Source organism: Pinus tabuliformis, chromosome 7 (genome assembly GCF_031772625.1).
Source record: "Pinus tabuliformis cultivar Carrire ecotype Pingquan chromosome 7, CPIR1, whole genome shotgun sequence".
NCBI lineage: Eukaryota > Viridiplantae > Streptophyta > Pinopsida > Pinales > Pinaceae > Pinus > Pinus tabuliformis.
This window is the reverse complement of record NC_142293.1, coordinates 904409990-904424082: the sequence shown is the minus strand read 5'-3', so window position 1 is coordinate 904424082 and position 14093 is coordinate 904409990. Positions and strand designations below refer to the sequence as shown.

The 14093-nt window shown below is 37.3% G+C and overlaps 1 pseudogene; it reads left to right on the top strand.

Annotated features, from left to right (window-relative positions):
- The first annotated feature begins 12146 nt into the window (after positions 1-12146).
- LOC149250542 (organic cation/carnitine transporter 4 pseudogene) lies at positions 12147-12927 on the top strand (annotated as a pseudogene).
- The last annotated feature ends 1166 nt before the right edge of the window (positions 12928-14093 follow it).

Here is a 14093-nt window from a genome sequence, read left to right as displayed (position 1 = left end):
TTCATCCTAATGCAACGTAGCATAGATACTTCATGTAATCTATTCTTCCATTGTTCGAGCTCTTAATTTGAATCTGAGGTACAGGAGTTGTCTCTATCCCACGTGATCCTCCCATATGCAGTGGGATTTATCCAATATTCATCGTGCACAGTTATCTTATATATTTGATCCAATTCATCGTCCTCCACATAGTTGCAGACCGGTTCAGTGTAGGGCACTCCTTCAGCGAGGTCCAGTGGCATGATAACCCTAAGTGCCTTCTTTTAAAATGTCATTCTTTGCTTCTTTAGATTAATTACGACATCCATGTCTAAGGCCCAAACAATCCCTAATAATGCAGGGTAAGGATTGATGTCATCCACTATTTCAATTACTTCAAAATCGGCCAGAGCGCTTTCTCCTTCAATGTCTATTGTTACCCCATATAGGCGCCCCATAGGAATGATCTTCTACTGATTGGCCATACGTAACTATATAGGAGACCATTGTAGCACAGATCTCCCCATCCTCTCCCATATGCTTAGGTAGTATGTTCGCATCGAAACCCAAATCTAGGATCACTTGATCTATTTCATATTCTCCAATCTGCACGGTCAGCCTCATCTTGCGCCCTGTTCTCTTCTTATGTTTACCCAGTTTCCTCATAGTGTGTTGTTCTGAAGGAATCTTAATTTTTCCCGTATAATTATCGATTAGCTGCTGGAGCCCTTCCACTACCTTCTTATCCCTCAACAGCTTCATACAAGTTTCCAGAAAAGTGGCTAATAGCAAGGGATCCATGTCCTGCGCTTCACTGTTTCCAGATAATTTTTCTTGACTCCCTGACGTAGAATCTCTAGCAAAATTATTCTTAGCCTCCATAAAAGTTTCTTTAGCCTTCTTGAGGTCAAACCTAATTTCCTTTTCAGCAACCTTGTGCACCCATCCTTCTGTCTCTAGTTGCTTTCCTTTATTTTCTCCTGTGTCCATACCACTGCACGTTATGAGATTAATACTATGATCCTCTTCGTGAGGCTTCGCCCTCATCATTTGGATGTTCCACGTAGGTTGTTGGTTGTTGCATCTTTTTCTCCTACATCTTAGCTATTAGCACTAGGAAATATTCTATCACATGATCAAACTATCTGCAATATTGACAAGATGGATGCGTTGGGTTTTGAAAATCGTGTGTAAAATGTCCAACTTTGCCACAGTTATAACAGATGATTTTTCCACAACCTCTACCAGCCCCTCCTCCACTTCCTCTTCCACAGCCTTGAAATCCTTTGTGCATTGTACTCGCACCCTAATCCTGAGGCCAGTTTTCTGCTTGCATTCGATATGTAGGGATCCGCTCCATCATCAATTCATAGCTTTGATAGTTTTGCTCATCATTTCCAACCGATTTACAGAAAGTACAAAACAATTATTGCGAAGTCTGAACAAACTTTTGCAAGACGTGACAATTATCCTTCACATGCTTCCCAGCTATCTGGCAGATAACGCACCATAATGGTACTCCCGTGCTTGGTCCCACAGTGTTATCAGGTTTTAGAGACACAGGACCTCCTCCAATCAATTAATTTTGATAAACAGGGAATCATGTCCCCTGTCTTTGCATTTTATACACCAGACTTCAGCGTGCGCCTCAGGCTGAGCTTCCTTCCCTATATTTAAGCTTTGCAACTCCATGTGCAAGACTTGCCAGCTGCAACTGAATCTCTTTTACTCCAACGTTTGTATCATGTACTGGCAAGGCTACCAACCTCATCATGATCTCCACAACCTCTTCTTGCATTCATATCTTCTATTGTGATAATGGTAATCTCAGATAAGGAAACAATGAAGGAATGTACCAATATTTGTGTTGATCATCTGTGATGTTCATATTAGCCTGTCAGATCAGGCATTTTAATCTCTGATCGAAATCCCATGAGGACTCATTTACCTTTTGTTGTATCTCCTTAAACTATGTTACAGACTGCGCCTGAGACTTAGGCTACTTAAACTCATTATTCAACGCCTATTGAGTCTTTGCCAACATCGCATCAGGTCTATCTTGACAAAATTTAATATACCAAGTTAGTGCCCTATCCTGCAGCATTGTGACTAGCTACACTTTCTTTATATTATCATTAGTAATCTGCTATGTTGTCCACACATCATTTGCAACAAACCAGAATTGTTCATGTTCTTTGCTTCCTACACCTTTAAATATTGGCATCTTCATCACATTCGCCATGTTGAACAGTTGATTCAGAGGTGGAGGTGAACGTGTAGGTGTATGCGGTGGAGGTGGAGTGGATGGGTGAGGTATACTCAGGATACCCTGACTTACTATCTACAGCGCGCTTCGTGGTGTACTTAGAATATTTCCTTTGTCATCCTGGAAGAGGATCCTAATAGCAAACTATATTCAAAGCCTGATTCTCCATTCCTTCTAAAGGATTTTCCGCTTTGCGTAGTCCCACACATCAAGGTAATGGCATAACCCTTTTTTCACACAACAACATCTTAATCCAAGTTTTCAAGGATTTTATATACTTACCTCGTGATCCCTTAAAGAGCCTGCGCTCTGCTTTGCTATAGTAAATGGTCATATCAATCGCAAGTTCAGTGACGAATCCTCCTAAGATACGATCAATCCAACGATCAAAGGCTTGCGGGATGTTATTTTCTGAAGCTTCCAAGCACTTCACAAGCTCTGGAGTCCATACAATAGGGTCTTCAAGCCTCCACATACCCTGACTGTCCGCTAATTTAGACAACGACTCATGTAATTTACAAGGGAAGAAATAGAAAAAGGCTTCGGTTTCGTCCGTGTACAAGTATCTTTTCAACCACTGCTCCTTGGATAACCACAGATTTTTGTTCTCCTGAGCTGCAAACATGTGAAAATTATGATCGAGCCACTTTTCTATTTCCTTCTTAGTAAGGAACCACTTATTCAACATCACACTTCCTCAGATAGATCCCAGTGCTGATAACGAAACCATTTATTGACTTGACCGAGCCTGACCTAGGTTTAGCTTTAACTGTGCCAACTAGCAAAACCCTAATTACTGGCCCTTTCGGAAACAACCTGCATAGTGCAGGCTGCAATCTCACCCGAAGCAGTATTGGGGGATGCCATAACCAGGTTTCTACATCTAGAGGCTTGTGTGATGGTTTCCTGATATCCTTATGGCTTAGATCTACCTTCACGTAGCTCTAATCCTTCCAAACAGACAACTACTGCAAATCTATCTAAACAACTTCCAGATCTTCGCAGCGGTACCTAATTGTACTTATCATGCATAAATATTATATATCTACTAGTTTCACTCATTAAATAAGCATTAATTCACATAAAACATATCACAGAGTGAAGATACATAAACCTTGAAGAAGTAAATGACAAGACTCAAATGCATCAATTCCAGCCCAAAACAGTCTTTATTAAGTATAAGCGTTCAATTACAGACTTATTTTCCCTGTGCACTCAGCTGCAAGGGCCCGCTCACTCAGCCTGCAGACTTACCAAGGTCTCCGTGCACTCAACTGCAGGAGCCTTCCCCTTTTGCCTAAGTACAGGAAACAGACCTTTCATGCCTTAGCACCTTTCCCTTACAATGATTCTTCACCAAAAGTTAACTTCTAAGACTTTCTATGACTCAACTTTATATAGCATTTGCTTTACAATACCATGATCTATGAACCATGGGCAGGTCTCAAAAAAACTATATCACCTACCCAACTAAGGGACTAAATTCCCTTTGACTTCTACTAGCTTCACACTCTGCTTCCACATTTTGTGGAGACTTTACATTCACTACAAAAAGATATTACAAAATTTTCCCAAAACTTAACAAAATTAACCCCAGGGACCCCATCCCAATAGCTTGTCTTTTGTGGATCATGATATTTTCAAATGGATAGTTGAGTTATTTATCACATGAGTTGAAACCATTATGTAATTGAAAGGGGCACATGAAGATGAGAAATTTAATCACTAAAACTTAGAGGATTAAACCCTTAACTATTCATTTAGAAGTTTGATTGATGCATCAAAACTAAGGGAGTAGTTCAAGGAGAAGAGAAGAAGGGTATTATTCAAGGAAAGGAAGGCATCGACTCTTTTATTAACAAGAACATTAGAAGTATTGTAACACAATATTATGGATGGAAAATGCTAAAGGTCATGTATATTGCACTATAATAATCTATTAGTCCACAAACTCATAAGGTCTTACTCAAATATCTTATGGAAATAGGCGATGTAACCTATGAAATCTTCCTTGGTTTGCTTAGTAGTCATAAGGGTTGTACATATTTGAAAATGACTTGTATACCAAGATGTTTAAAATCCAAAAAGTTTATATGAGATAAAATATCAAAATGTGCCTTCTAGATTTTTCCCCTTATTTAGTTTACATGGGTTTTGGTTGAGCCTCTACAAGAAATTCCTTGCATTATAATTTAATCATAACCTAAAACAAGAGTTGGATGAGGAAATATTACAAATATATGATGCCTTAAATGGTGTCATCATTCGTTCATTCATTCTTACATCCACAAAATATTTTATCTCAATAAATTTTATCACAAAAAATATGTTTACATAATATTAAACAAGGTCGTTCAAAAATTTTCCAACAGAAAAATCACAACTTTTTATTAAGATAGTCAAAAGCTACATGTCAAATGCCATGAGGCATTCAACCTCCCAGTCAAAAATGTGGTATTCAAAAAATCGGGATCTAAACAAACAAGTGTAGTCATTTTTATAGGGTTTTTTTTCTCTTTTTAAATATGAAGTTAGAAAAGATGTATTGATCTTGGCCCGCTTCAGTTGTTGTGGGCTTTAGTGTATGTCTTATTGTTGAACTAGTCCTATGACTATGTTGTTGCAAGTGGGGTCGAGCATCAACTGCAATAAGAAATAAATGTTAAATTCATATTTATGGTTATTATTATTACCAATGTTTTATTAATAAAAATATTAGTAGTTTTATTTAGCTGCTTCGATAGTGGAGGGAAGCATAATACTTTCGAATGTGGCCATATGTTCCTCCTCTTCTCTAGCCTCATTTTGTACATGCTCTGGTGTATAAACAAGAAAGGTTATAATTAATACACCATTTTCATTTAAATATTTGTAATTGTATTCCATAATAAAAAAAACTATAATGCATGAAATACCTCTAGTACCAAGTTGAACATCAATCTCAAGAGGCACTACACCATTAGTAGGCTCATGTGTTGTATCCACATTGCTTTCCTTATTTTTACAATCAAGCACATTACTTTATGGACAAAAATAATAACCAATAGATTGTACAAGTAATCATTTATAAATGTTATTTGTTGCTTTTATTTTCCTAAGTGTTAGGTTGGGTATTGGAATACTGTGAAGACGTGAAGCTTGTCCTACGTTCAACCATGGCTTAATAGTCATTCTTGAAAGAAAGCTTTAGTTCTTCCTCCGTGGGAGCCTCTTTGAATTGTGACCCCTGTAATTTTTCATGAGAACATGGATTTTTATTCTTCTGTGATATTCAATTAAAATTGTTAAAATTTTATAATTTGGATGCAAATTATTTTTTTATATACTTACATTTTTTGCAGCCGGTTTTGAGTAACGATACTAGCCAAGATGATGCTACCCATGTTTGGATATTCTATACATCGCAGCTTTGGATGTATATGGTAGCCTATATTTAAAATATTGAAAAAAAAATTATATTTCGCAATGATGATAAAGCATCATAATTATATTATTAAAACTGCCTCATACCTTCCTAGTCTGGGTGGTGTCTTCCCTACTTTTCGCAATGCCTTCTCATTTTCATCTTCCATGAGCATTTTCCAATCTATCTTTGAAATCTCTAGAGGGCACTCATGTGACCTTGTCCTTTCCAAATGGGACCTATATTGGTCCCATGGATATTTTAAATGTAAGTCTTCCTTAGAGGCAACTCCAGTTTTGTTGAAGATACCCACACCAAATAGGTGAACCATCTTGGTTATAACTTCAACTTTCAACTTGGAACTTTGGGATTTTCAGTTTGTGTGAATGGTAGGCCTAAATATTTCCAAGGTTAGGTCATACAAACACCTATAGAATACATCATGTCCTGTAAAACGACATTGTCATTAGTTTAAAACTATCACAAACTATACGTTAATTTCAATTAGATTGTACTTAATATTTAAAACACTTCTTAAATACCTGTAATTTTCTCTATTTTCATGGGTACATTTTCCTCATCTACGAAAAACATAATTATTAGTGTTCCCGTGCTTGTAACATGGAAATATCTAGGAAATATCACTTCAAATTGTTCAATGATATCATGGTCTACATCCACAGCATCATCTGTAGATCTTGATGCATATTTTTCATGAAATGAAGATCCTACCATGTGTGGTTGAGCGCGTGTACTAGTCTTAATGACCAGTGCATCACTCACAGGTGGAGCATTGGTGTTGCTACCAACGTCAGCCCCCATAGTCGCAGCATGAAGATCATACTCTGCCAAAAAAAATCATATCAAATAAAGTGTTTTTTATAAAGGATGAGATAATTAAAATCATAAATTAAAAAATGAGATAATTAAATGAGTTTCTCACCCTACACTAATGAATAAAGGTTTTGATTTTTCCTCTTATATGTTCTGTCTGAGGCTCAATCAGAACTAAAGAACTAAATTTCTTGTTTTCTTTCATTCGAAGCTTCTTTATTGATTGGATTGGATCGGAAGACATTAAAATTTCTTCTTCAGTATGCTCTTCCTCAAGAGCATCTGTGGATAGCTCTAAGGCTGGCGTGTTCCCCTTATCACCTTGTTTATCAAATAAGATTAATTTTCAATTCATCCACAATTAATAAGCATTATATTAATAAGAAAACCACTATTGACGTATGTCTAAATTTACATAGAAACTTCACATTATATCATGGCGAATATAAAAGGTTCTAAATTTATAAAAACTTCATCATCTTGGAAGGCCCTTGGAAGAGGAATATGACATGATCAGTATATATTCCATATTGCATAGAAAAAATACATTGAAAAGGATGAAGGAATGCATTTGCTAAAGTTGGTCATATGCATAGTGAATCTTTCATTTAGTTATAAGATTCCTAAAAATATGAATTTGACTTACTCTATAATGGATAAAATATTACTCTAGAATAAATCTTGTGGTTATATTATTCTATGTACAACTACATTAATGTTTACCTATTGTGAGGTTGGTGCCCTTTGACCTTGATCAACCTGCCAAAATATTTTAACCATGGTGTATTAAAATGTTTCCTCAAATTACAAGATTCATGACAATATATTGCAATAAATGACAATCATAACATATAATAGACATTGATTACAGGTTGGATAAAATTGAATACATACCACCCCCATAATAGCAATATTTGTATCTATTTGATTCAAATTGTAATCAATGAGAACCTCTCCCTCTACAGTTATTGATTTAATGGCAGATACGAATACACATTTTCCTTCATGTCCCTCGAATATGCAATTGGGTTTCTTATTTGTGCTCAAGGGCCATGTATTATTTATAAAACCTGCAATATTACCTGTTGTTTTTCGCCTTCCATCAATATACATAGCTTCTCCTATATTTTGATCATTGTATTTTAGTTGTATAGAATTTGCGACCACTCCATATCTTCCCATACTTTTGATATATTGGACTAGTCATACCCAATCATTGTAGTTGTAACAAGGTCTGACATACTCCATCAATTCAGTTAATCCTCTGTAATATACCTTTATGCCACCCATGGAAAATATCCACAGACCATGTAATGATGATTGGGAAATGCAGTATATCCTTTCAATGATAGAAAAATCAGTGTTTATTTCAGGAAGATCCTTTAGTTACCATTTTTTCACTAGATGTTTGTACCTCAAGGGCACCTCGATGGCATGTATGCTCTCATTATCATAAGAACATGTTCCCCCTTTAGCGAGAAAAAAATCCATGTGTCTATGGAAATTTCTTCTAATATTTTCACCTAGTGTTGATCTCCACCTATTAGACAACGTAGCAGATTTTTGGTCAATTTATTCTATCCTACCTGAACTTTCATCACTCAACAAAGATAGATCTGAAAAATACCTGTTTGGTTTAAAATCCTATAAAACTCCATCAAATGAGATAATTTTTTAGTGAGTGTCATAAGGGATGTTGAGAAACATCTTAAAGAAACCACAAGAACATTATAATAGTACAAGTGAGTTACAAGAAAGTTCTCTTCATTTAAAATATTCAAGTAATATTTTAAAACTTGAGAACTTGAGAACCTATTCATCATAACCAATGTTGAATGAAATCACTTGATAAGTTGATAACCCAACATAATCTAATTACGCCGTAAGGCGTTCCCTCTGAGAGGAACTCCCCTCCGTGCCGCGGTGTCCCGTTATGGGCCCTTAGATCGATTGTTAGACGATGGAATAAACTCCAACCATTAGATCATCGGCCTTTTTAGAAACCAAGCGTCAGCGAAGAGAGGCCAAGCGTCTGTGGATGGATGAGAGAGGACAGCAATCTGAGGCGCCTCGATCCCCTTCAATCTGAACATCAGGGAGCTCTATGAAGCGGATCATGTCCCTTGACGAAGATGGCAGGGTGTGGTGAGGAGAGCCGTCCATCCATTCGGCGGTGAAGAAGGTGACAGAAAAGCCATGGTACACAGTCAGCCGAATATTCACACCAGTTCTTCACTTGATCGCTCTACTTTGTGGTCACTCATTTCATGGCTCCTCGGCATTCTCGTTCTCTGTTGGCGAAAGCTTTCTTATTCTTTATTCTTATTCTTTCCCCTGTTGCAATTTCCACAGGGCTTTGCATTGCAATCAGCCATGCAATTCAAAGAAAAACCAAATATTCTTGCAGCAGATGTCTTCCCTGTACCTCTGGGCCCATGAAAAAGATAAAAGGGTGCAATCTTATCTTTGTTAATTGCACTGGAAAGAGCTTGAGCAATAATGCTCTGCCCAACCAGTTCCTCGAAAGACTTGGGACTGTACTTTTGACTCAAGCTTCTATTCACTAACATGTTTTCGTTAGTCCTCATCTGTAAGGATTCCTCCTCTGTCTCATATTCACTAATCCCTGACTTTCTGGTCCTGTGATGAGTTTTGATGAGAGGATGGAGATCTAGCTCACTGAAACGTCTGTTGTTTACATGGGGAGAATCACCATAATCATCCAGAGGCGAGTCCAAGGTTAAAACATTCGTGTGGGGGGGGATCTGACCAATGGGGTTTCATCCTTTGAATAGGAGCAATCCGAGGAAGAAAAATCTGTAACATATTCAAATTGAATAGGTTCTTGATAGTGCAGAGTACTAGCAGAATCAGAGAGTGATTTTCTCCTATTGGCAACCAGCACACCACATGAAAACCTCTTCCCTCTGATGCCCTTCAATTTTTTACCTCTACCATTTCGCCTTCCAGACCAGGACCAAGGAAGTCTGCATCCATTTCTTGAAATTGTTTGACAACCCCCAAACTCTTCAACATTTCTTTGTATATCGATGTTGTTTTGCAGATTTTCCTCCCTTAAAGTTTTATGATCATAAGGCCCAATGTAAGGGTCTATAGTATAAGCCCCATTGTCATCTAAAACAAGTTTGAAGCTTTCTTCTTTGCAAGTATTAGTGGGAGAACTAATCAATGAAAAATCATCTTCATCTACAGGCAGTGTAAACTCATGGAAGGAATTCAGAGCTGCAGGATGGTTTTCATCGGTAAATCCCTGGTATATTTTGAATGATCTTGAAGATGTAGATTTGCTCTTTCCAGCAACAAGTTTTCTTTTCTGAAAGTACTTGGGATTTTTTCGGTTGCTTTTCCTTCTATGATATTTGAGTGCACCTTCAGCATCGAGATCCTCTACCAGAGTACTTCCACCAACAAATTCTCTTTTTGAACTCTTAATATTTTGTATGATTTTCTGTACTGTATCATGTATGTTGTTTTTATCAGAATTTGTCAAGTTGGTATCAGACACTTTTCCTTCTTGTAAGGCCATGGAACTCATTTATATTGAAGCAGTTAAAGATAATTTTGCATAGGTTATTCACATTAAGGACTGTAGCCTTTCAATTGTTCATCACAGACCAACATTATCAGAATTCAGTCACAAGTCTGGTGTCGAGATAAATTTGCCACGTCACCTGATTTTTCAAATACAAAAATAGATATCTTAGAATACCCAAAATAGGAAAGCTTATTTCCATTCCAAAATCTACTGTGCTTTTTGCCTTCTCTAAGCTCAGGTTTCTACTTTATGCCTGCAAGTTTACTCATTCACTCAGTTTTATCTACGTTAAGATACCCATGAGTTCATGGACTCTCATTATGATGTTTTGATCTATTAATTCGTCGCAAAAATCCATCTTGTTTTATCTTACTTAGTGGTACAATTCCATCTTTACTTCGTAAAATTCCTGGATGTACCAATTTCAATGATTTTGAATAATTAAGACTGACACATCAAGGAGTTCTGGTTCAAAATCTCTCAAGTTAGACTCAGTTTCAGAATTCCAAGTCATATAATACGCACACCTAAACAGTTTAAAAGCATTAAAGTTTTATCGGAAACTTAAGGTTGAAAAGGCTTTCTGATGAGATTCTAGCTTTAGGAAAATCTGTGCGAAGATAGAATTTCAGTGCCATGGATGGAGAAAGTCAAAGTTATCCTCTACCGCCAGCTTAGACGCCATCAAATATTCCAAAAATTGAGGACTTCCTGTGAAAGTTCATGCTTTCCCTTCATCATTAATAGAGCAAGCAGTAAGAGATTATCATTTCCCATGCACATGTACATATTATTCATAATGATCCCTATCCATGATTAATACATAGCAGTTACGATGACTCTACCACTCAATATAACTTCCAATTGCAGGGAACAGCACTAAGAAAAGAAAAGAAAAAAACCTTGCAACACAGAAATTGGACGAAAAATTCTATTATCTATAATAAACTCTTTGTGAGTTCATAACACACAGATTATCCTTGAAATGAGAAAAAACCAATAACTTCCCTTTTTGATTCGGAAAGAGTAGGCAGGTTGCTTACTTGAATTTTGAATTTGAATGATGATATTCTCAAAATCAATGCCCAAGCCAGCACCATTGAATTACAATTGCTAATGTGACTAACTATATATATATATATATATTTATAGCATGATTTCCATCTCTACGACTTAATATAATATTTGGAAATGGTGGCCATCAACTACTCCATCACCATTAGCAGGCCTGCATTTAATAATATTCAAATTAAATTTTGTGCAGGCCTAATGGAGTCATGCAGTTTAAATAAACAAGAGAGAACTCTTGTTAAATTAATTAATAGAAAATGCTGGTTGGTGGCAGAATGCAAGGTCATTTTAAGATCAGGAAGGTGACTTTCGTTGTATTGTGGATTTGTGTTGGTTTATTAATCACTTATTCTGATTCATATATGTTGATCTCATTATCTATATGATCCAAATATAAAAAGCAGAGGATTCCTGAGAATAGAGAATATATTCATTAGTTTATAATTTATGTTCTAGCATTATTTGGCTAGCTGACCAAGTCATTTGGACATGGCTTTGCCCTGGTTGCAGGTATTCTTCAAAGTGATCCACTAGTGCAAGTGTTTATCATAGATCTCCACAAAAACAGTGAAGTGTTTATCATAGATCTTTATCATAGATCTCCACAAAAACAGTGAAGTGTTTATCATAGATCTTCACAAAAACTATTAACAGTTAATCCATACGGATATAATTTCGAAAACAGTTTGGGATACAAAATTCAATTCATTACGCCGTAAGGCGTTTCCCTTTGAAATGAATTGCCCCAGCCGATGCCGTGTCTTATTGTTGATCGAGTTTGGGATACAAAATTCAATTCATTACACCGTAAGGCGTTTCCCTTTGAAATGAATTGCCCCAGCCGATGTCGTGTCTTATTGTTGACCGTAGATTTGTGGTGTTAGACGATTGAAGGAAGTTTGGTCGTTGATCCTCACACTGTCCTTTTGTCTCCCAACCCAATGGCCTCTGTGTCTTCTGAGTTATTGTTCGGGCGGTGACAGATTAAGCATTTCTTACTGTCGAGCCTTGCACGGACACTGGAGGCCTTTCCTACGATGGTCATGATTTTCGCCGACTATGAACCCCATTGGCATTGCAATGGAGGGAAAACCCCAGAGGATTTCCTTTCCGTGAAGCCAAGGTTCGAATCCTGCAGCCCGACGGGATCTATATGCTCCATGGACCGGGCCTCATGGGACTGGGACGGAGGCCCCGGGGTTTCGACGGTCTGCGGATGGGATCTCGTCTGCGGCCAGAAATACAAAGTTGGGTTTCTGCAGTCTGCGTTCTTTGTCGGGTGTTTGCACGGTAATTGATATTTTCAGCCCCTGTGCGCTTTTATATCTGACGGCTGATCGTCATTAATATTTTCTTTCAGTTTCTGATTTATTTTTTGATACAGGTGCAGGGATATCTGGGCATCTATCGGATTCTTCGCTGGGCTGTGAGGGTGTCCTGAAGTTGGTCTGCATCTGCAATGCCATTTTTGGTTTTTTGATGGCAATGTCGCCGAATTTCTGGGTTTATTTAATTCTCCGTCTATTGACTGGAATTAGCAATGGTGGCCTGGGGTTGTCGTCGTTCGTCTTGGCGACGGAAGCCGTCGGACTGTCCAAGAGAGCACCGGTTGGCATGTCGACTTTCTACTTCTTTTCTCTCGGCATAGTAGTGCTGCCGGCTCTGTCCTACTTTTCCGGCAACTGGAGATATCTGTACGTCGCGGGTTCGATTCCCTCAGCCGTGTATTGCATCTTCGTTCTGCCATTCATTTGGGAGTCCCCGCGGTGGTACCTGGTGAAGGGCAGGCTGAAAGAAGCCATGGGCATCATGAGATAATAATTATCATCCCTCCATGATTCACATTATAGAAATAATAATTGACATTATCCACATACACAACTCTTGTGATGCATATTTCTCATATGCTCAGGTCACTTTTTGAAATAAGTGTACTCATCCAATGATGGAGACTCAACACGCATGAGGTACATTAGTCATTTATTCATAAGAATATTTTTCATTTAGTATATTGGGATGTAAAGATTGTGGGTTGAAGTTGGAAATGAATCATGATGCTTGGAAGTTATACTTGTTGCATTATTTCATTTTTGTGGTTATATCCTCCTTCTAGTGAAGTGTAACCATATAGGGACTTGTCCAACCTCATTAAGAATAATAAGCCTAAATAAATTAAAATAGAGTGGCTATATCATTTCATACTCAACACCTTCCATGCATCCCTTTTTTCCATTCTCCTGTCTTTTAACTTACTTAGTGTCATTAGTTTGCAAGTTTCTTACTTGTCTCATTAAACCGATCGAGTATGATGTGTAAGGGTGTCCCTCCATCATCAAAGTTGAAATTTTGCTCATATCCACCAAAATAAAATAAAAATAAAACTTTACAAAAACAAAAATAAAAAAAAATAACCACACAAAACATTAGAATAATATTTGTTAAATAAATTAAATCCCTCTAAACTCATGTTAGATTTATATTTAAAATAAATCTAAATTAATTCTATTGGAAAAAATGGTGTCCATTTTCCCTGCAGTTCAACCTCGCACTTTATTTCATTTCATAAAAAATGAACACCACTCCATTCATGTACAGCCTTTGACATGTTACAAAAATTGAAAGATCCATATAACCAGCATCCATATGCTCTTAATTCGTGCTGCTATGAAGCCTTCACATGGGTCCCCTCGACCTAAAATTATTTAATGAGAAAGTTCAAAGGGGAGGTGCATTTTCGAACGGGCTCGCCTTTTAACAACCTGCGGATCCTCACTTGATTGTCCGTGCTGCACTAATTTGTTTATCCTGTCGCACAAAAATTCTGTTTTCAATGACAAATTTTACAAGTAATAATAATTTTTTAAGATACAGTGAGCATTTACAATGATTCAGTGCATGGTTTAACGACGTTTTAGGAGCTAGCCATGGGAGATTTCAGAAGACTATGCTGCTGCTGATGCCTAGAGAGGTTTGTCTATTTTGTT